The sequence below is a fragment of the Mastigoproctus giganteus genome, chromosome 10 (assembly GCF_048544385.1).
Source record: "Mastigoproctus giganteus isolate SK-2022 chromosome 10, ASM4854438v1, whole genome shotgun sequence".
Lineage (NCBI taxonomy): Eukaryota > Metazoa > Arthropoda > Arachnida > Uropygi > Thelyphonidae > Mastigoproctus > Mastigoproctus giganteus.
This window is the reverse complement of record NC_143584.1, coordinates 56,062,418-56,085,903: the sequence shown is the minus strand read 5'-3', so window position 1 is coordinate 56,085,903 and position 23,486 is coordinate 56,062,418. Positions and strand designations below refer to the sequence as shown.

The 23,486-nt window shown below is 38.9% G+C and overlaps 1 protein-coding gene across 2 annotated transcripts in view; it reads left to right on the top strand.

The window, feature by feature from the left end:
- Positions 1-23,486, top strand: part of Spt5 (Transcription elongation factor subunit Spt5) — a 457,857-nt gene that overhangs the window by 35,480 nt on the left and 398,891 nt on the right. The window lies entirely within an intron of this gene.

Below are 23,486 nucleotides of genomic sequence, written 5' to 3'. Positions count from 1 at the left end.
TTACAGAAGTAGACAGGATTAATTTTTAGCAGAATTATCCTGAGACACACTGGATAAAACTTCTTGAAATAACATTGAGTCAACTTGAGACAGTTTGACTAGGGAAAACCCAAGGGTCATACAATTTTGCTTCTGCAAAATTAATAGTTGTCAAGGGAGGAAAATCCTCGGAGGTGGTTAACTTAACCTCCATTGTGCAATATTACAAATAAATTCAAAATAAATAAATACAGTTATAAAAGAAAAAAAAATAAAATGTACAATAAGCAGAGTCAGTGTTAAAAATAAAGCAAGTACACTTAAAAATGATAGGTTTTCAAAGAAATATCAGTTAATTTTGGAGTCTTCTGAAGATCACAGGTCCAGAAATGCCCTGGTGGGCATTTCTGGACCAGGGCATGCTTAAATTCCACAAGATGCAGAAGGTCTTAAAAAAAAGAAACCTTTCAAGTTGTACTACAGTCATAACCGTGAGTTTTTCATGTTAATAGAACAAATACAGAACTTGCCGTATAAGTTTGAACAGGTTGGGATTACTGGTGAGCTTCTAAGATGGATTGGTGGGTGGCAGCAGGCAGAGGGCTGTGATTAATGAATATACTTCGGATTGATGTAATGTCAGGAGTGGGGTCCTTCAAGGTTTTGTTCTTGAACCACTGTTTCTCATTTTTATAAATGACATTGATAAAGGAATGGAAAGCATTATGTCAATATTTGCACATGTAAAGATTAATATATCGATAAAGTATCGATGGTTTATTGAATATTATCCTGTAGAGATAGTGATAATCCCACTCTATAAGGAAGGCAGTTTGTAAGGCCACATTTGGATTTCCGTGTTCAAATATGGAGACCACTTCGGAACAAAAGACATTTGAACTTCTTGAAAGGATCCAAAGACGGAAAACTCGCTTGGTGAGATTAGAAAAAGGGAGACCATATGAGGAAAGACTTCCTGTAGTGGGCTACAGTGCTTAGCAACCAAATGCCTCTGAAATGACATGTTTTGAGGTTTCTAAGGCGCTGAGAGGGATTAGTAAAATGAATGAAAAAGGAATTCTCACTCTTATAAAGAATTCCAGAACTAGGGTTCATAAATTCGAATTAGAGGTTGAAGTTTAGATTAGGTTGTAGGAAGTTTACTTTTAGCCAGTGAGTCATTGATTGCTGGAACAAGTTTCCCTCAGGTAGTTGAGGCTGAATGTTTGAATTAATTCAAAGGTCAACTGGATAGTTACCTGTTTGAGGAGGAAAGCATGTAATTAGTATTTTCTTATCTACATCTTCTTTGCACTATATGACACTGTTACTATTACTAAATACCAACCCTGCAGGTTTATGAGTGAAGCGAGTTTTCGGAGAATTAAGTATAGTACATGGGGAGTTGAAAAAATATTGATAATTGAAGTAATTGGAACTATTTACACGTATATTTTTTCCAGAATTAACTATGGTGTGGTTAAGGAAATATTGCTGAAAGAAGTTTTGCCCTAAACTACCCCAATATAGGCTTCAATGCTATTATAGGAAATGACATAGAAAATGCAAAGTAATCACTGCCAGGTCCCTCACAAGGATATATTAAAGCAGAAATACTATAAAGAACCCCTACAATATATACTTTTGAAATATTTAAACTTAATATACATAGAACCTTTTGTATCGCTTGAATCTTGCCCCCATCATTATAGTTATAGAGTGGGTAGTAGGGGAAATTCAAATTTTTTATTATGGTATCACTTAGGTTGGCATTAGTGGATAATTTTGTTATAAGTTATAATAACTCCTAGTCACTTGTTGGGCATACATCTTTTTGTGTTTAGCTTAGGATACAACTAATTTAATGTTTTGATCGTTATGGTATATCGTAATGTATATCCCAAACTTGATAGCGTAAGGTGTAATGTAAAACTAGATATTGTAATATGTATAACTGCATTTAGGAATCTATTAGCTTAGTGTAGTATTGTCAATTAATTAATTAAATTTATTAATCTTATTAATTTTCAATTTTAATCAATTGAATTGTATTTAAATAGAAATCCTGCCCCAGACTAGTGCAGCAAAGCAACGAGCACGAAGTAGCGGGAGCGCTGTGGCTCGGAAGAACCGAAGGAGGTGGTTCTCCAATGCATCACAGCTAAAAAAAATGCCCGACTTGTGAAACCTTTACAGATCTTTCTGGAACAGGACATGATCTGTGTGTGTGTTGGTGCAGAGAGTGTGAAAAAATTAGGTGCCAACTCAGTGTTCTGATGGGCATCCATGAGAGTTTGAAGAGTAGGGTAGCTGCACTCCAAGGAATTCAAATGGTGGCCGATCAAGCTCTCAGCTGCCCAGCTCAATGACAGACCTCATTATTGTGCATCAGGCAACACAGTGGTAATCTCCAAAGAATGTGCTGGACCCACAGAAGCTAATTATTGTCAGTGACTCTATTATCAGGGAGATGGGAAATATATTGTGTAAAAAGGATAGGTGGAATAAGACCAGAGTATGTCTGCCAGAGGCAAAATTTGATGTTGTAGAGCAGATATCTTTTAAGGGCACAAAGAGTGATATTGTTGTACACATTGGCACAGGTGACATTAAGAGTAGATGTGCAGATTTATTTCACAAGTACAAGTCAAAGTTGAAAAAAAATTTAACTTAAGGTTAAATATGAAAGCATCTGCATTTCTGCCCAGACATGATTGATAGAAGGCAGTATATGACGAGTGCCTTCTCAATCAGTTCGGCCCTGGAGAGATTGTTCAAGGCTCATGGGATAGAATTTTTCTCACTGCATTGTGTGCATTAACAGAAGAGACTGCTTCTACAAATATGGGATACACTTAAATAGAAAGTGTGCAAGAATATTTGCTGATGCGGTTGAGGCAAGTGTGGGTCGGAAAACTGCTAACTTGAGGAGATTCTCATACTAATTGATTAACAGTAGCCACTGGCAGAAGTGAAAGTGATTCTTGCAATGCTTCTATTAGAATGAGCAGCAACCTGGAAAGAAAGGTGCTCGGGATTTCAAGGACTGCTGAGAGTCATCCTGGAACAAATAAATACATGGGCTGTGTTAGGGTAACTAAGAATAAGAACAGGTGCATGTATACTTGCATGTACACTATGGTAGGAATAAAATAAATAAATTGGATGAATTTGAAGTTCTGGTCAAGACATCAAAGGCTGATATTGTTGGGATATCAGAGACTTGGTGTTGCACAGATATAAGGAATGTAGAATTGGAATTTGGGGAGTACAATGTGTACAGAAAGAATAGACAGAATAAGAAGGAAGGAGGGGTTATGCTGTTAGCTAAGAAACACACAAAATCTAAGGTGAAGTACATTCAGGTGACATGGGAGGACAGTGCAATGCTGAGTCAGTTTGGTGGGAAATCAGAAATGATAATAGGAGTGTGGTATAGGCCTAATGAATCTGATTAGTACAATGAACAACTGTACATATAGTGGGCAAATAAATCAGAATGTCTTATAATGGGGAAATTTTAACTTCCCAGATATTGACTGGAACTTGTAGGTTGATCACTCACACACTAACAGGACTTTTGTGGATTTGTTGGATGATTGTTTCCTAGAGCAGCATTTTGAGAGGCAACTAAAGAGGCAACTGATTGTCACCAGTGATTATTCATGCATTAAGAATCTGCAGATAAAATAATGACTAGGTGGCAGTTTTCTCAGTGGTAAAGGGAACGGTTTTTGCTTTCCTGAAGGTGAATACAGTGGTCTCAGACAGTTTTTAAATTCTCTACAGCGTGGCCAACTGATGATGATGATGATGTCAAAAGCAATTTCTAAATGGGAAGCTTTCAAGGAATTAATCTTGGGAGCTACTAAGCTTTTCATACACTTAAGAAATACTGTTCAAGGTTTAGGCCTAAATGGATGTCAGATGAACTAGTGAGACTCAAGACTGTCAGATGAACTAGTGAGACTAATTTCTGATCCTGGGAAAATAATGGAGTCACTGGTTAAAGAATCAACACAGGATCATCTATAAGACTGAAGTTATAGTTGATGCATAATGTGTGACCAATTTGATTGCTTACTATGATATCATATACTTGGATTTCAGGAAAGCTTTTGATACTGCTGCACATGGAAGAATACTGTACAAATTAGAGCAGTATGGCATTAACAGCAATTTGCTACTATCAATAAAGGGATGGGAGAAGACAGGGAGTGGTAATCAATGGATGCTGCTCTTTGTAGACTAATGTAAGTGAAATCTGCCAAGGTTCGGTGTTGGGAACATTATTGTATTGTATATTTATCAATGATAATGATGAAGGTATATTAGGATTAATGTCCAAGTTTGCAGATGATACAAAGGCTGGCAGAGATGTTAATAACAGTAATGCCAGTATGCTGCTGCAACAGGATCTAGAAAAGTTGGGCAGATGGACTAAGAAATGGCAACTGAAGATTAACATTGAAAATGCAAAGTACTGCCTAAGAGTAGCAGTAACTCCGGAGTAATGCACCAACTGAGTGGTACTACACTCAGGGAGGTGGAGAATGAAAAAGATTTGGGGGTAATTGTGCACTCAGATATGGAGTTCTCAGAGCAGTGCAGACGGGTTGCCAGAGCAGGTCATGTAGTTTTGTCAGTGTTATACAGGAATTTTCATAGTTTATGATTATCCCTTTGTAGAAGGCAATGGTCAGGATACACCCTGAGTACTGCATTCAGGTCTGGAGGCCTCATTTTATTAATGATTTACAGCTGCTGAACAAGTACAAAAAAGGGACACGAGATTGGTGAGTGGGACAAAGGGTTGCTCTTAGCAAGAAAACCTCAAGCTCTGCAAATTGCCGCATATGGACACTAGGCACCTGTGAGGTGATCTGTTTGAGGTGTATAAGGCCTTGAATTGTTTGAGCAAGCTCAGTGCTGATGGGATTCTTCCTCTTGCTCAGTTTACTTTTTTGGTGGGGGGGCATAAACTCAAGTTGAGTAAAGTCAGTTGTAGAAAAGATGTGCAGAAATTTGCCTTTAGCTAGTGGGTAGTAGATTGCTGGAATGAATGGGTGAGCGAATAGATGGTGAATGGATGAATGGAAAGTGTTATTTATTTTTTATCTTTGGTTGATTCTGTGTAAGTTTTTCTTGTGTCATATGCCTCTACTAATGCTAATGCTATTTCAATTAAATTTTTGAAATTTCAATTTATATTAACAAATTTCAGCTTAGTTAGCATTAGCAGAGGCATATGATGCAAGAAAGCAAGCTTTTTAGCACCATCCAGAAAAAGCTGTTCCGTTTATCCCATCCATTCACTTCAAAAGTTTGTTTAGTTCAGCCTTGAATTTATTTAAGCTCTCAACTTCCACAACAACAGAAGGAAGTTTGTTCCAGCAATCAACCATTGGCTAAAGGCAAATTTCCACACCTCCTTTCTACAACCCTCTTTCTCCAATTTGAATTTATGCTCCCTCAGTTGCAGACACTGAGCTAGAGGAAGAATACAATTAGCATTGAGCTTGCTCAAACTATTCAAGGCCTTATACAACTCAATCAGATCACCTCGCAGATGCCTAACCTCCAGAGTGCAATTTGCAGCAGTTAATCCTATCTTCTTAAAACCACCCTTTTGTTCCACTCACTAATCTCGTTGATTTTCTCTGTACTTGTTCTAGCAGCTCAATGTCTTTCCTAAAATGAGGCCTATAGTCCTGTATGCAGTACTCAAGGTGTGGTCTGACCATTGCCTTATGGAAGGGGACAATCACCTCCTTATCCCTGCTAGCAAACTTTCTGTATATCAATGATAACACACCATGAGCTACTCTTGCAGCCTGTCTGCACTTCTCAAAAAAAACTTCATATATGACTGCACTATTACTGCAGGTCCTTTTCATTCTCTACTACTCTAGAGTAGTATAGAATGAAAAGTTACTTACCACATAGTTGGTACGTTACTCTGGGGTTACTGCTACCCATATGCAGTACTTTACATTTGTTAATGTTAAACTTCAGTTGCCACCTCTCAGCCCATCTGATCAACTTTTCTAGATCCTGTTGTAGTAGTGTGCTATCATTACTCTCCTTAACAATCCTGCCAACCTATTGTCTGCAGACTTAGACATTAACACTGATATACCTTCATCGATATCATTGATAAATACAGAAAATAACACTGGGTCCAACACCGAACCCTGGGGGACTCCACAAAGAGCAGTGTCCATTGATTACAACTGTCTTCTCCCACTCAAGCATCCTTTTATCCATTGTAGCAACTTTCGCTTAATGCCATACTGCTCCTACTTGTACTGTAGTCTTCATTGGGAAAGAGTATCAAAATCTTTCCTAAAATTCAAGTACAGTGGATTCCGGTTATTTGAGCCACTGGTTAATCGGGGCAACCATTTATTTGGGGCAAATCTTAAAAAACAGAAACCAATCGAGAAAATAGCCAGGGTTTACTTCTCTTAATTGGGACAAAATGCTGTTTAATCGGGGCAGGAGAAGACCGCAGCACTGGAGATTACTCTACGATTGTCTCCGACGGTGCCACGTGGTTCGGTGGAAATTCTGGAGTTCACAACCATAAAACAATAAAAACAATTAGCAGTCACCTGTTTATTGGGCTTTAGTGAAATCTATCATAAATGGACAGTAAACTCGATCTTACTGAATTTGCGATAATACCGACAGCTGGAATTCTGTCGGCTATTATGGTGAAATGTGTTTACACTTCCACGAAATCTTCAATCATATAAAAAAATTAATTTTCAGGTCTTCTCTTCATTCCTATTTTTAAAGCTTTGTAACTCGTTACTCCATTCTCACTTGCGCTTATTGTGTTACTTGCAATTTGTGCGTGCCATGTTCTTTGTTATTGATTGCTTAGCTTTTTTCTGTTTTAAATTTTAACCGCCACCCACAAATGTCAGTGAACAGAAATGTCAACTAGTTCGTATGTACGTATTAATTATTCTGATTATTACGTATATTCTTCCGATTTTCACGTATCATTTAATTTTTTAATTGGTAAGGTAATAAAGGGTAAATTTGTGCTTAATACATATTTATTTTTATAGCATGTGGATAATATTCCTCCTATTTTCGCTAATTAGAATCGCTGTTTAATAGAATTAAAATTCAATTCACAAACGTGATCATAATGACTGGCGCTTACTACACATCGTATAGTGAACAGTACTTTACTATGATGAGTTCGTCGTAATGTGATTTGATTGTACAGTGAACTAATTGTAAAGGGGGGGTACATTGTATTTTTAACTATTTACGTGAAACTTCGGATAATTGGGGCAGCCGCTTAATTGGGCCAAAATGCACTAATCCTGATGTGTCCCAAATAACTGGAATGGACTGTATATGATATCAAAATTATTTTTTGCATCCAGTTTCTTTGTGACCACATCATAGTATCTAATCAGATTTGTCAGACAACACTTCCCCTTAAATCCATACTGTGTCTGAATTATAACTGCAGTCTTGTCTAGATGATCCTGCAGTGCTTCTTTCACCATTGATTGCATTATTTTCCCTGGAACAGAAGTTAAACTAACCTTTAATCCCTTTGTGAATTGGGGACACATCTGCACATCTCCAGTCCATTAGGAACTCCCCTGAGTCCAAGGAAGCTTTCATAATTATGGTGAAGGGTTGGCTTACTTCTTCTGCTGCCTCCTATTATATTAATGGGTAGATCCCATTCACCCCAGTTGCCTTTTTTATGTTCAATTTCAACAATTTTCCCTTCACTTTGCTCTCAGTTATTATAAAATCATTTAGCACCCTATTTGAATTTGATAAGCTTCTGGCCCCCCACTTCCTTACAGACTTTCTCATATATGAATTTATATGCAAAATACTCATTCAGTTTTTCTGCTACTTCAGCAAGTTCATCCAAAATCGAACCATCGATATGAAGTGAACCAATGCTGATTCATCCCCTTCCATCTAGAGTTTATATAAGTAAAGAGGACTTTGCATTCTTTGCCAATGATTTCTCTTAATCTGTCTTCACTTGCCTAACTTCCTTTGTGACTTGATTAGACTAGTTTATACTACCATAGTCTTCTGTATCACCTGATTATTTATATGCGTCCCATGAATTTTTCTTCTCTGCCACGAGTCTCATTACTTCATCTGCCATCCATTTAGGCCTAAATCTTGACCAATGTTTTTTAGGTGGTACAAAAAGCTTAGTAGCTTCCAAGATTACTTCCTTGAATGCTTCCCATTTCGAATTTGCTGTTGGTAACATCATCATTTGATTCCATTGTATAGAACTTAAAAACTGTCTGAGACTACTGTAGTCACTTTTATGAAAGCAAAAACCCTTCCCTTTAACCATAACCCTTCCCTTTAACCATAACCTTGAAATTAATTCCACATCAGCAGAGTGTGGTGACTGCCACCTATTTGGTTTCTTTATTTGCAGATTCTTAATGCATGAAGAATTACTGCTAATAATCAGATCAAGAGTATTACTTCCTCCAGTAGCCTCTCCAACATGCTGCTGTAGAAAAGTCATCCAATAAATCCACAAAACGTTTGCTATATAGTGTGCAAGTGACCAGTCACAAGTTCCAGTCAATATCTGGGAAGTTAAAATCCCCCATTATAAGACAATCTGGTTTACTGGCCCACTCTATTTCTCTGTACAGTTGTTCATTGTACTCATCAGAATAATTAGGCCTATAACACTTCTACTTTCAATTTTTCTTTCACAGTGCTTCCCACCTAACTGACTCAGTGTTGCAATTGACTACCTATGTTAAGTGGATCCAGTTGTTTAGATTTTATGTATTTCTTAACTAACGGCATGACCCCTTCTTCCCTTTCTACCCTGTCTATCCATTCTCTTCACATTATACTCCTCAATTTCCAATTTAGCATACCTTATCTCTGTGTGACACCACATCTCTGATATGCCAACAATATCCACCTTTGATGTCTTCACCAGCCCATCAAATTTATTTACTATACTCCTAGTATTGGTGTACATGCAAGTATACATGCACTTATTGTTACTCTTAGTTATCGTAACACAGCTCATGTACTTGTTCCATGATAACTCCCAGCAGTCCTGGAAATCTGTGGCACCTTGCTTTCCTGACTGCTCCCTCATTCCAATAGAAGCAGTGCAAGAGTCACCTTTGCCTGCAGCTACTGTTAGACTATTAGTCTGTGAATCCTCCCCCCATTCTGATAGTTTTCTAACCCACCTAACAATGCCTTGATAGCATCAGCAAATATTCTTGCACCATTTCTATTTAAATGAATCACATTCCTGTAGAAACACTCCTGTTAACAAGCACAGTCCAGGCTGAGAAAAATTCTGCCCCATGAGCCTTGCACAATTTTTCCAGGCCGAATTGATCGACAAGGCTCTCATCATATGTTCTGTCCTATCATGTCTGGGCAGAATTGCAGACACTTTCAAATTTTACTCTAACTCATGACTTTTTTTTTTTTCAACATTGAATTGTACTTGCTAAGTAAGTTTGCAGGCCTCCTACTCTTAATGTCATTAGTGCCAACATGTACAACAATATCACCCTTTGTGCCCTTAGAAGATGATATCTGCTCTACATCATCTACTTTTGCCGTGGCAGACATACCCCGGTCCTATTTCACCTATTATTTATTTCCTGTCTCCCTCACAATAGTCGCCAACAATAACTAGCTCCTGTAGGACCAGTGCATTCTGCTCTTAATGTTGCCACTCTGTTGCCTGATGCACAAGAGTGAGCTCTGACATTGAGATAGGCAATTCATAGCTTGATGGGTCCCCCATTTGAATTCCTTCAAGGGCATCTACTCTACTCTTCATACTCTCATTGACGCCCATCAGAACACAGAGTTTGCGCCTAAGTTCTTGATACTCTCTGTACCTAGCACACACAAAGACATCCTGCTTGGCTTGATCAAGTCCTGTTCCATAAACATTTCACCAGCTGCACAATTTTTTAGGCAGTGATGCATTGGAGAATCACCTTCTTTGGTTCCCCCTCAAGCCACAGCCCTCTCACTACTTTGTGCAAGTTGCTTTGCTGCTCTAGTCTTGGGCATGATTTCCATTTAAATATGATTTAATTCACAATGAAAATTAATAATGTTAATAAATTTAATTGATTAATAGACTATACTACACTTAACTATACAATATTATACTAAGCTAATGCAGTGATACGTATCATGCTATCTAGTTATATTTTATTCCTTGTGCTGTCAAGTTTGAGATATACGCTGTGCTGTAATGCTTACAATGTTAAATTATAAATTAGTTATAAGTTTCCCTCCAAATTTAAAGCTGTTTCATGTTCTGCCAATTACAGTAGCATTTGGTGAAGAAGCTAAGAATGCAACAGAGGACAGTGGTTAATGCAAATATAATATAATACAGGGTAATTCAAAAAAGGACTTTACAACTTCGTAAGTGTATAGAAATTTATTCAGGAGACATATAATTTATTGAACTGTCATATTGTATCAAAAAACATCAAGTTTAACCTAGAACAGTCATTTTGGTTCAGTGTGACTGCCATTGGTGATACGGCAGACATCCCATCTGAACTCAATTTCCTCCCAAACGCAACGTAACATCTGTGACTGCGGCGGTTATTTTAGTTTTGAGCTCGGCAAGATTGGTTGGTAAGGATGCAACAAACATTCGATCTTTAATGAAACCCCATAGAAAAAAGTCTAGAGGTGTCAAATTTGGGGAACGAAGGTGGCCATGCTAACGATTATCGAGGAATTCCTTTACCACTGTCAGGTAGTGAGGAAGTGCTACGTCTTGCTGAAAGTGAAAGCGTCCTTTGTGGTCATCTTCGTTGAACTGTGGAATGAGAAAATTTTCCAGCATATCCAGATATATGATACCGTTGATGGTTGTGTCATGGAAAAAGAAAGGTCTGTAAAAGACATTCACCTTTGGGCTGTCGTAAACATGTTCCAGACGTGCACACGGGTTTTCGCCGGCCCAAATTCTTCAGTTGTGGGTGTTAACCCTACCACTAACATGAAATGTTGACTCATCACCAAAGATTATGTTGTCCAGTAATGTCTCTTCTTCCTCTATCCGATGTAACATGTCTGCACGAATTCCTGATGAGCAACTTTATCTGAGTGAGTAATTTGTTGCACCATAGTAAATCAGTATGGCTGCAAGTGTAAACGTCTTTGTAACACTCACCAAACAGTCGGTTGTGGAATGCCAGTCTCACGGGATGCACCTCTTGTTGATTTCACAGGATTCCGAACAAACCTTTCCCTCACCATTTCCACGACAGCATCAGAAACATGTGGGCGACCTGGAGATTTATCATGGCAAGCAAAACAACCCTCCCAGTAGACCTACATTGTAGGTCTACTGGGAGGCTCCTTTCCATATTTGCTGCGAAAATTCCATTGAACCGTTGTCGCAGATTTCGTTTCTTCAAACCAAAATGCACACTGAGCATGCTCCGCTCCTGTTAAAGTAACCATTTTTGAAATGCAAGCCGCTGGCACTCGCGGTGACGGAATTCGGTACTACGGCAGTAAAACTTGATGTTTTTTGCTACAATATGAGAGTTCAATAAATTATATAAGTCTCCTGAATAAATTTCTATACACTTACGAAGTTGTATAGTCTTTTTTTGAATCACCCTGTATATCAGGCATAAGCTAACAGTAAAAAAATCAAATATGCCCCATTTTAAGTTGTCAAAAGAGTCCTTTGACGTCTTGTGATTATCCAAAAATGCAGTCGGCATATTGTTTTGTGGAAGATGTCAAGGTGGTGTCCCATATCTGCACCATAGTACTTTGTGAAGAAGAAGTACAGAATCTCTGTAAAAGCCAGAAAAGTGTAATGTCTGGTTTGTGTAAGCAACAGGGGCGGGCCATCCCGAGGGTGAAAGGGGTGCACTGCACCCGGGTGGCAACATTCAAGGGGCACCTGAAACTTACATACATGTATGAAGAAAATTTTAAAGGGGGGGGGGGTACCAAATTTTAATTGGCAAAAAAATCAAATCTGCCCCATTTTAAGTTGTCAAAAGAGTCCTTTGACGTCTTGTGATTATCCAAAAATGTAGTTGGTATAGTGTATACCCTAGGAATACCTTGATAAGCAATGATATGTTCTTTTGTTGTATCTCTGTCTATTTCCTGCAAGGTCCCTAGTGAGCCCCAACGTTGCCTGCCACAACCACCACCACTACTGGGAGGTGAGCCAGGCTACCCATCACACTCTGGCTGGCCTCCACCAGGGCCACCTGAGGAAAAGCAGTTGGCACCATTGCCCACCCCTTCTGAAAAGGAGTTGACAATAAATAATTTGTCGCAACTTGAAAATAACTACAATTATAAGAGTAGCCCTCTTTTACCCACAAAGAAAGAAAAAAAATAAGCAAATACATATGAAAGGGCAATTTTGAAAATGACAAATAGCACGGCAATCCCCACTAGCTGTCACAAAAATGCTATCTATAAACTCATCACATATTCATAGAACTTTCACTTATGTTTTTGAAGAGTGGATGTCCAGAAATAAAGAAAAATGTGATTTTCTGAGAGCTAATTAGGAAGCTAGTACACCACTCAATCAACAGGTGCCTCCGTAGCCAGGTGGGAAGGAGCAGCAGTGCGTAGCACACGCTTCTTGATTAGACCGGGGTTCGAGCCTGTCACCACCAAATACGGAGGATGCGGAAAGGTCAGGGAATGACCACCGCATATCCCCGGAGCAATATGGCCTTAGTTGCTAATGCTCCTAAAAACCAAATAACAACAAATAACAACACCACTCAATGGACGAGTCTGCTATACTGTACAGAAAGGACAGTGTTTAGTTTTTCCATGGGGTGGGGAACACCCCCTCGTCAGGGCAGTTGTTATTTAGGTGAAGTAGTTGGTCAGGGGAGGTTGGCCTCCGTAGCCAGGTGGGCATGAGCAGTAGTGCATAGCACACGCTTCTTGATTAGACCAGAGTTTGCTCCTGTGACCACCAAATACAGAGGATGCGGAAAGTCGGGGAATGACCACTGCATATCCCCAGCCCGGATAAAGGGTGAGGTCAGGAAGGGCATCCAGCCGTAAAAATTGCATGCCAAAACAATAAAAACGCTGACCCCATATAATAATGGGAAAAGGCGAGGACAAAAAAAAAGTGAATAACTGTTTGGAAGAAAAGTAATGCTGAGAGCGAATTAGAAAACCCAGTTTTTTAGATGCAGAGAAAGCAATATTTGTAATGTGTTTATGCCAAGAGAGATTAGAAGTCAGGTTAATCCCCTATAGAGATATATGCCCTTTCCTAGAAATCAGAGTGTCATCAAAGATAAGCGTGGGTTGTAGGGTGAGAAGATGAAAGAAGATACTTGTTGCAGAAGAATCCTTTTTGCAAGATATAAGACAGGACTGAGTTTTAGAAGGAATGAAATCAACTAAGTAATCTTTGCCACACTGGAGAATTTCCTGGAGATCAGCATTTAACAAATTGGTAGTGGATATTCGAGAAGTTGAAGCAGTTTGAGCAGGGCAAGGTTTCTCAAACCGGAGGGTGGAATGCAATGTGCTATCATCAGCAAAACCTTGGGGAACACCAGCATTAGTGGAGAAGTTAGATAAGACAGAGAGCTATCTACCATCACCCGCTATGAGCAGTCAGAGAGAAAACTTGATACTCAATTACAAAAGTCAGTTGGCAAACCATACGATAGAAGCTTATTTAGAAGACCTTTATTCCAAACATGATTAAAAGCCTTTGAAATGTCAAGAGCAACTGCTTGAGTTTCCCCAAACTTTTCCATTGAATTTGTCCAAAGATGGGTAACATAAGCCAGAATATCATCAGTGGATTGACACTGATGGAATTCACACTGGCATTCATTGATCAGATGGAAGGTTTCTAGGTAGTTTGAGTTGCCAGTTAATTGTTTTCTCTATTACTTTGGAAAGACTAGAGGTGATTGCAATGGGACAATAATTGAAGGCATTTGTCACTCTTTTTAGGAATTGGCTGCATATGAGTAATTTTTTAAGCAGAAAGAAAAATACCTTTGGAGTAAAAGTGAAAAAAGACGACACAGAACAGGAGTAAGTTCAGGAGCACAGGTTTTCTCAAAACCTGTGCTCCTGGGGATGAATACTAGAATTTGGAAAGACAAAGAGGTTTACGTGACAGCATTTGAATTTTAGATATTGATTAGAATTTGCAGCAGCATTGTTAGGGGTATACTCGGTCGGTTTAATTAGAGTGTAGAGGGAGATTGAAAACTGGGAGAAACAGGTAGAAGGATGGGGATGATAGAGTAGGCATCCACAAAGTGGTCAGTGGGGATGGGCCCCACCAGGTGAAGTGGGGGGAGGAGACAGACGCCAGTCCCCCATTCCCCTGCCTGCGGATGAGGTTTTAAAGGGAACATGGTTTGAGTACTCGGTTCAGATTGCTAAATGCCTTGGGTAACGGAGCCACAGTGTGTCTGTCAGTGATGGTTGTAAGGTCCATGTAAGCATCGCATCCGGTAGGAAGGTCAAACTGCCAATACTGTTCCAGGGATTGGAATACGTTAGCTGGCAGTCGGGCACCTACCAGGCAAAGGGAGGACAATCTCTCCCCTTACCCAGTGTGGGTGAGAGAGACACATTTACTTCATTCATAATTCGCATTCTATTTTTATCCTTTTTCTTATATTTTATAATATATATATATATATATATAATTTTTTCTTTTCACTCATTTTTTTTATCACACCAGGGGGAATGCAGTGGTGTGTAATGTAAATTTAAATACTAATGCATAAATAATTAAGAATACAAAAGATTAAAACTAGTATGGTTGTTTTTTTTTTTTTTTTTTTTTTTTCCCCCACACACGTACACTCTCATTCATTCTTCTGGCTTTCATTTCATTTGTTCTACTCTTGCTTTTCTGCACTGATCTCTCTGGGCACCAGCTTACTGTTATATTCTTTGATTAGACCGGGGTTCGAGCCTGTAACCACAAATATGGAGAATGCGGAAAGGTCAGGGAATGACCACCGCATATACCTGGAGCCTTAGTTGCTAATGTTCCTAAAAACCCAACAACAACAACAACTGTTATATTCTTCAGTTGTGGTGCAGACCTAGCCACAAGTTTTTTTTTTTGCAGGCCAGGGAAGAATGCAGTGATAGTGTTTGTGTTGTTAGTATATATATAGTAATGTTAGTTGTTATTAACTTTGTATAGGCAACGAGATTATACACTAGCTGATCCAGAAGCCTACTACAGGTTGGGGGCGGTGTACTAACTTGCGGCCGGCCTGCAAACACCGTTTTAGAGCTGTACCTTCGAAATGTGAGGAAGATTGGATCTTGCCATGATGTCCACCATAACCTGAATAGACATCAATCATACTTCACGATGAAAGAGATGGGGGAGGGTTTGCCAGAGCTTTGCTCTGGAGACCAAACATGGGTTATAACAATTCAAGCATCCAATAAGCAAAGTGGTGGTATCGGACTGGTTGATGAGAGTTATCTACCACTTAGTATTATCTGGTAACACAGAGGGGCAGCATTCCTCCATGTGGCGTGGGCGGCACAGCTAGACTCCTGCTTACATTGGTTCGCACCTGGGTGGTCACCTACAGCGTGCTTGGTGCTGTATTTCAGGACTTGCGCATGGGAGTTATACCCAGGGTTATTAACAGTCCCACCCTCGTGAAGGTGCAAGCAGAGGATTTAGCTAGCACAAACCGACCGTACTTCGCCAAAATTAGATCCACCAAGTGTCACCCGAATATCAGTTCCATCAGCGTTTTAGACTCCCAGGTAGCAAGTACACCTTGGCATATCTGAGAGAATGCTTACGACGTCCTCAAGGACCAGTATTAAAGAATGTAGGGGTGTCCCAGTTGATGTAAAAGGTCGAAGGTTATTCTTCTCTGATATGATGTAGTGTCCATGCATCATGGGCACACCAGTTTGTTATTTTGGGTGATATCACTGCAATTGCTATGGTTGAATAAATCGTAGAATTGTGAGTACCAGCAAGGCCCTCAGTCAGGCTCTAAACAAATTCTTAGCCATAATTAGGAGAGCATCTTTGGATTCAAAGGAGGTCCCTATGGAGTAGGTGTGCAAATGTATCCCTAATTCACAAAGCAGGATCAAAAGTTTAACTTCTGTTCCAGGGAAATAATGGAGTCTGATTAAAGAAGTAAGGCAAGACCCATTCACACAAGAATATAATTATACTGTAGTCACAGCATGGCTTTGTTAAGAGGCAATCTTGTCAGACCAAACTGATTGGATACTACGATGCAGTAACAGAGGAACCAGATGCAAAAAGTAATTTTGATATCATATACTTGTATTTCAGGAAAGCTGCAATACTGTTGTATATAAAAGACTGCTGAACAAATTGGAACACTGTGGCATTAAGGGCAAGTTACTCCTCTGGATAAAGGTGTGGTTGTGTTGGAGAAGACAGTGGTTATTAATGGCCAATACTCTTTATGGACTAATGTTATTAGTGGACACGCCCACGGTTCAGTGCTGGGCTCTTTTTTTTTTTTTTCTTTTTTCTCTATATTTATTAATGATATTGTTGAAGGTATATCAAGATTAATGTCAAAGTTTGCAAATGATAAAAGGTTGGCAGGGTGGTTAATGACAATAATCAGGGTGAGCTACTGCAACAAGATCGAGGAAAATTAGCTTGATGGGCTGAAAAATGGCAGTTGTAGACTCCCAAATTAATGTAGCATGTTTGTGGCACTACACTCATGGCAGAAGAAAATGAAAAAATACCTGGGGGGTCACAACAAGAAGAACTTGTTCTAGAAATATTTGCAGAAGAAGATATGGACACTGGAAAACCATACTTCCCTAAAAAAGACAAATCACAGACAGAAAAAAATAAAAGAGTAATGAGAAAACAACCAGAAAACTCATAGGCGCCTCCGTAGCCAGGTGGGAAGGAGCGGCAATGCGTAGCGCACACTTCTTGATTAGACCGGGGTTCGAGCCCGTCACCACCAAATATGAGGATGCAGAAAGGTCAGGGAATGACCACCGCATATCCTGGAGCAATATGGCCTTAGTTGCTAATGCTCCTAAAAACCAAATAACAACAACAGAAAACTCATCTAAAACAAAACAATGAATACTTTATTCAATGGAATTGTCGAGCTTTCCGTAATATTGACGATGTCTGGGATTTAATTCCTCAGTATCACCCAATATATTTCTGCTTTCAAGAAACATATCTAAAACCTGACAATACAATCTTAATCAAAAAGTACACTATACATAGATGATATCAAATAAATAATTCTAGTGCCACGGAGGAATAGCAGTCCTTGTCAATTCTCACATAACAGTCCACTTACAAATCACTTGTGAGGCAATAACTATTTGAATAATGGCAAGTAGTTGTAATAACAATAATATCAATATATATATAACCCTCGAACCAAGAAATAATTTATGAAGACTTAGAAGAACTGATAGATCAACTATCCCCCTCCTTACTGTATAATGGGGGATCTAAATGGACATCACTACTTATGGGGAAATACTGATTTTTTTAAATAAAAGGGGCTGTGAAATAGAAAAAGTAATTGATGCCAACAATCTAACTCTCCTGAATAGTGGAAAATGCTCGTATGACCACCTTCCAACAGGAACCAGCTCATCGATATACCTTATTTTATACTTCCCAGCATTATATCTCATTTTAGGGTGGACAGTTCATGAAGATCCATACACAGCAACCACTATTCCATTATTGTCAATCTAACAATAGATACCCCATGTCAATCCAGATGAAAACTCAAATGGAAGCTTGATAAAACAGACTGGAAAAAATACAAAAATCTAACAGTAATCGAACAACAGAAAGTTAGACAACTAACCATTGACTAGGCAGTACAATATGTAACCGTCCAAATTAATCAAGCAGCAGAACAATCAATACCAAAAATATCCACCAAACTTCCTCTATTCCCAACGCCTTGGTGGAATGAGGAATATACACAAGCAAAATGAGACAGAAACAGAGCTTGGAATATTTTTTGCAAAAATCGTACCATAGACAATCTAATACAATTTTTAAAAAATGAGAGCAAGAGCAGGATATGCCAGACGAACATGCAACAAAGTCTCCTGGATACATTTCTCCTAAGCCAGGAATAGAACTACAAATACTAAAACAGTTTGGGATAAAATAAGAAAAATGAGAAGTAGATACCAAAATTTAGTACATCCAAGATATAGCTGGTCCAAAAGATATAGCAAATTCTCTAGGTGAAACTTTTGCCAAAATATCTACCACCAGATCCTATTCACCAAAGTTCCAAAAATATAAAAATCATCAAGAAAAATACAACTTAAATTTCTCCACAAAATACGTAGAACAATATAACCATCCACTAACCATAACAGAACTCCATAAGGCATTTTCACAAACAAAACAAAGTGCAGAGAGCGTCGATCATATGATGATGAAGAAACTTGGTGAAGAATCTTTACAATTTCTACTTCTTTTATACAACAGAATTTATACAGAGCACAAATTCCCTAACATGTGGCATAATGTGATTTTCTTCGCTTTCCCAACACCTGACAAAGACCCTACTAATCTGAACAACTATCATCCGATAGCACTCACCAGCTGCCTAGGGAAAAAAAAAAAAAAATCATAAATACGAGACTTATGAGGTGCCTAAAAAACTATATAATGTTTTGTGCTCAGTACAGTGTGGCTTCAGGAAACATAGATCAACCTTGAACCTACTCATTAAAATAGAAAACAACATACAGAATGCTTTCATTAGAAAAGAGAATTTAGTTGTGATATGTTTTGATATCGAGAAAGCATACGATACAGGCTGGCACCATGTCATCCTCCGGGACATATATAACTTAAAGTTAAGAGGACATCTCCCTATTTTCATCCAAACTTTTTACATCACCGAACCTTCCAAGTATGAATACAAACTACACTCTCAAAAGTGTTCCTACAAGGAGTACCACAGGAATCAGTCCTCAGTGCCACCCTGTTTGCAATAAAAATGAAGTTGATAACTCAACAGATACTATCTACCATAAATACAGCTCTTATGTAGCTGATTTCAGTATCTTTTTACAATCCCAAAACACGAGAACAATAGAATGCCAACTACAAGGTGCAATTAGGGCTCAGGAAAATAGTTTCACAATCTCCATACAAAAAACAATAGGCATGCATTTCTGTAGGAAGAGAAACCTTAATTTAGATTTGGAATTAAAACTTAATGGACAGTTAATCCCAATCAAACCAACCATAAAATTTCTTGGACTTATTCTTGATAAAAAAAATAAAAAAAAACCTGACCTTTTTAGAACACAAAACAACTAAGAACAAACTGCCTCAAGAAACTAAACATTTTGAGAGTCTTGTCGGCTACGACCTGGGGCACAGATAGTTACTTTATTATGATTATACAGAGCCCAAACGGAGTGCCCTGAGATGGCTTGATCCAGTGCATCATAGCACTTTAAGTACAGTATTAGAAGCATATCGCAGATCACCAGTCCAGAGCCTATATGCAGAGGCTCATGAACCACTGCTACAGTTCTGGAGACAAAACTTGCTGTTATTCTACGCTGCAAAGATAAAATCAATACCAAACTGATATGTACAATCCTACATGAACCAAGTTCGGAAAACATATATAGAGCACATTGAAAATACCAACAAACCAGAAGGCATATATTTAAAAGGTCTAATACAGCAACGTAATCATAATCAGATAGAAACTTCTAAAGTTTCGTATCCACCTTGGGATACCATACAAACAACATGTGATCTCCATATGTATAACTGAAAAAAAAGATTCTTTACCTAAGCAAAATTTCCAGTAATTACATGCAGCCTACGAAGACCAACATTCCAGTCGCACCCTGATATGCACAGATGGTTCCAAAACAGAAACTAAGGTAGGAATAGCTGCCAGGTTCCTAAATACCATCATCTCTCAACTAATGGCAAATTTCTGTACACCTATTCTACAACTGTCTTTCCTCAATTTGGATTTATGTCCCCTCAGGTTCGTAATCTGAGCAAAAGGAAGAATTCCATCAGAATTGAGCCTGCTCAACCCATTCAAGACCTTATACTTCAATCAGATCACCTTGTGTCTAGTCTCCATATGCTGCAATTTGCAGAGCTTAAGCCTTTCTTGGTAAGAGGGTCCCTTCGTTCCCCTCACCAATCTTGTTGCCCTTCTCTGTACTCGCTCAAGCAACTCTACATCCTTCCTAAAATGAGGCCTCCAGACCTGTATGCAGTACTCAAGGCATGGCCTGGCTGCCTTATACAAAGGGATAATCATCTCTTTTTCCCTACTAGCAAAATTTCTGCATATCATTAACAATACCTCATGACCTGCTCTGGAACCTGTCTGCACTGCTCAGAAAACTTCATATCTGACTGCACAATTACTCCCAGGCCTTTTTCATTTTCTACCACACAGTTGGTAAGTTTCTCTGTAGTTAATTCTACCCATATGCAGTATTTTGCATTTGTCAATGTTAAGCTTCAGTTGCCACTTCTCAGCCCATCTGCCCAACTTTTTTTTTTATTATTATTATTAGCCATGTAGTGCCAAGAAAGCCTGAGGCTTATGCTGCACCAGCCAAAAAAAAATTTCTGAATTACCCCAACACACACACACACACACACACAGTGAGAGAGAGTAATAAAAGGGAATCACCAAGGATGAGAAGAATGATGATATCCAGCTCAGGACCTGGGTGTGCCAAGCCCATACTCACCAGATGAGAGCCCCTTGCAGTAGCACACTGTCATTAACAACCCTGTTAACCTTTGTATCATTTGCATACTTGGACATTAATACCTGACTATTCAAATTCTCATAAGTGCCCATCAGAACGCTGAGTTGCAGCCTAACTTCTTAAAACTCTCTGCACCTACTCTTTTTTTTCTTGACATTTTCTGCCCACATACAAAGACATCTTCCTTGTCTAGATCATGTTGTGTTCCAGAAAGATCCAGAAACATCCCGCAAATCCCAAAATTTTTTAGACTGTAATACGTTGGAGAATCGCTACCCTTGGTTCTTCCCCTATTCACAGAACTCCTGCTACTTAGTGCCCATTGCTTTGCTGCTCTTGCCTGGGGCATGATATCCGAATTCCTAAATGCCATCATCTCCTAACTAACCCTAACCGAATGCTGCAGTAATACTGCAGAATTGGAGGCTATATTACTAGCCATGATCTATATGTATGGCTCACCAACATCCCCCTGCAGTTGAATCTTCACGGATTCATTTAATGCCCTGCAAGCATTTAAAGATCGTCGGTGGCCACGTTCATCCACCACCTTTCTCCGCCCACTGTCCACGATGAGATGTTAAATGCCCATCAGACCGTATTGGAAATCCAAAACATGCTATCAAACAAGCAAAGCGAAAGAAAAACAGAAGTTTCTGCTGGATTCCTGTACATGTAGGAATAGATGGTAATGAACAAGCAGAAAAACAAACAGATAGCACAATCAACAAAATCTGAAAAATACCACACCTAAACTATAAAATAACAATTCAAAATAGCGGTGAAAGATAGTGGCAACAAAAATGGCAGGAGCAAGCTGGTAACAAATTATTATAGATAAAACTGTTGTTACAACAATGGAAAACCAGTACAAGACCTAACAGACCAAAAGTTATACTGAGCAGACTAAGAAGACTAACACACCAATGTTATCCACTCCTATCTGCCCAAGCTGAATCTCCACCTCAGTGCTCTGACTGTCAAAAATTTTGACAGTCGAGTGCTAACAGTCCAACCTATTGTACTTGACTGCTCTAACTTTACATGAGAATGTCAGATTGCTTTTAAATCCTTAAATCCAATGAACATGTTTTAATTACAAATAATATTGTCAGATAGATCTGATATATCCAAAGTTTTCCACTTTCTGAAATGTATAAATTACTCTAATTTAATTTAAAAATCATAACAAATGGCATTAGTGAATAAACCATAAATCATAAGTTTGGCGCACTTGGCCATAGAAGCTGATGCACCAGTAAAATATCCAAAATCAACATACGAATCTGGGGGTCATTGTGCAGACAGATGACAGGTGCCAGGAGAGCTGATGGGGTTTGTCAGACATTTAGACCTGCACACAAGTCTAAATGTCTGATTTTAAGAAAGATGTAGAGCTGCTGGAATGGGTAGAGCGAAGGGCAATGAGATTGAGAGGGAACAAATGCTCTTACCGAGAAAGGCTTCAGTTTTGCAAATTGCAGTGGCTGGAGACTAGGCACTTACTTGGTGATCTATTTGAGGTGTTTGAATTGGACTGAGTCCCATTTGAATCTGATTGAGGCTTTGAATGGTGTGAGCAAGCTTAATGTTGATGAATATTCTTCCTCTTGCTCAGGCTGCATATATGGGTAGTTGGTATATGGGTTGAAATGGGTAGTTTGAATCATTTTAGGAAGAACCAGACCAATTATTGGAGGGGGGATGGACAAGTGATGTGGGAATTCTTTTGGGGAGGGTTTCTTGCATCATATACTACTACTACTTTATTTATTATAATAATAATAACAATAACTGGACACAACTAATCACACCATGCACTTGGTATTCCAGTTCCCATCATGGGGTAAAGAAAAATAAAAAGCCCACAAAAGGAGAAAAGGTTTTAAAACAATAATAATCTCCTTGACAGAGGGTATGGCATATAAATATCTGAGAATAATGCAGACCTCACCAGTTAGAACACAAGAAGATCAAGGCCTGCCTCTCTGAAAAACACCACCAGAGACTGAGAAGCCTGCTAAAATCAAAGCTTAGTGGTGGGAACATGGTCACATCCATGAACAGTTACATAGTCCCAGTACTAACATACTCCTCTGGGATCATAGATTGGACCATCACTGAGCTGGAAGAGATTATGGGTTCACTAGGATAATGATGACCAAGATCCACCATCCTCACCCAAAGTCAGCCATCGAGGGACTGATCATAGCCTGGAAAGGAGGGAGGGAATTGATTCACTTCATTGAACAAGAGAAGGTGATTAAGACTGCTGGATTACCTCCAGGAAAACACAGCACCAATCTACCAAGCCATAAAAAATATAGACAAATAGCACACAGCACTCAACTTTAACAATAAGATCCAACTTCACATAGACAGAAGAGACAAAGACAGAAAGTTAGGTGAAGAAGACACTCCATGGCAGACACTACAATGACCTCCTTCAAGAATACATAGATAGGATGGCTTCCACCACACGGTTCATGAACGGGACCAAGTAATCAATACTAGGAAATACATTACCAAGGACTTGTGGGGGGAGGGGTTATTTTAGAAAATGTTATTTTATATATTTGGTTATATTTATTATTTCCCCTATTAACAACTCCCCTTTATAATAACTCCCCACTTGCGCAATCTGACAATTTCTTTACAGAAAATTCCAAGTTCTAGGGGAA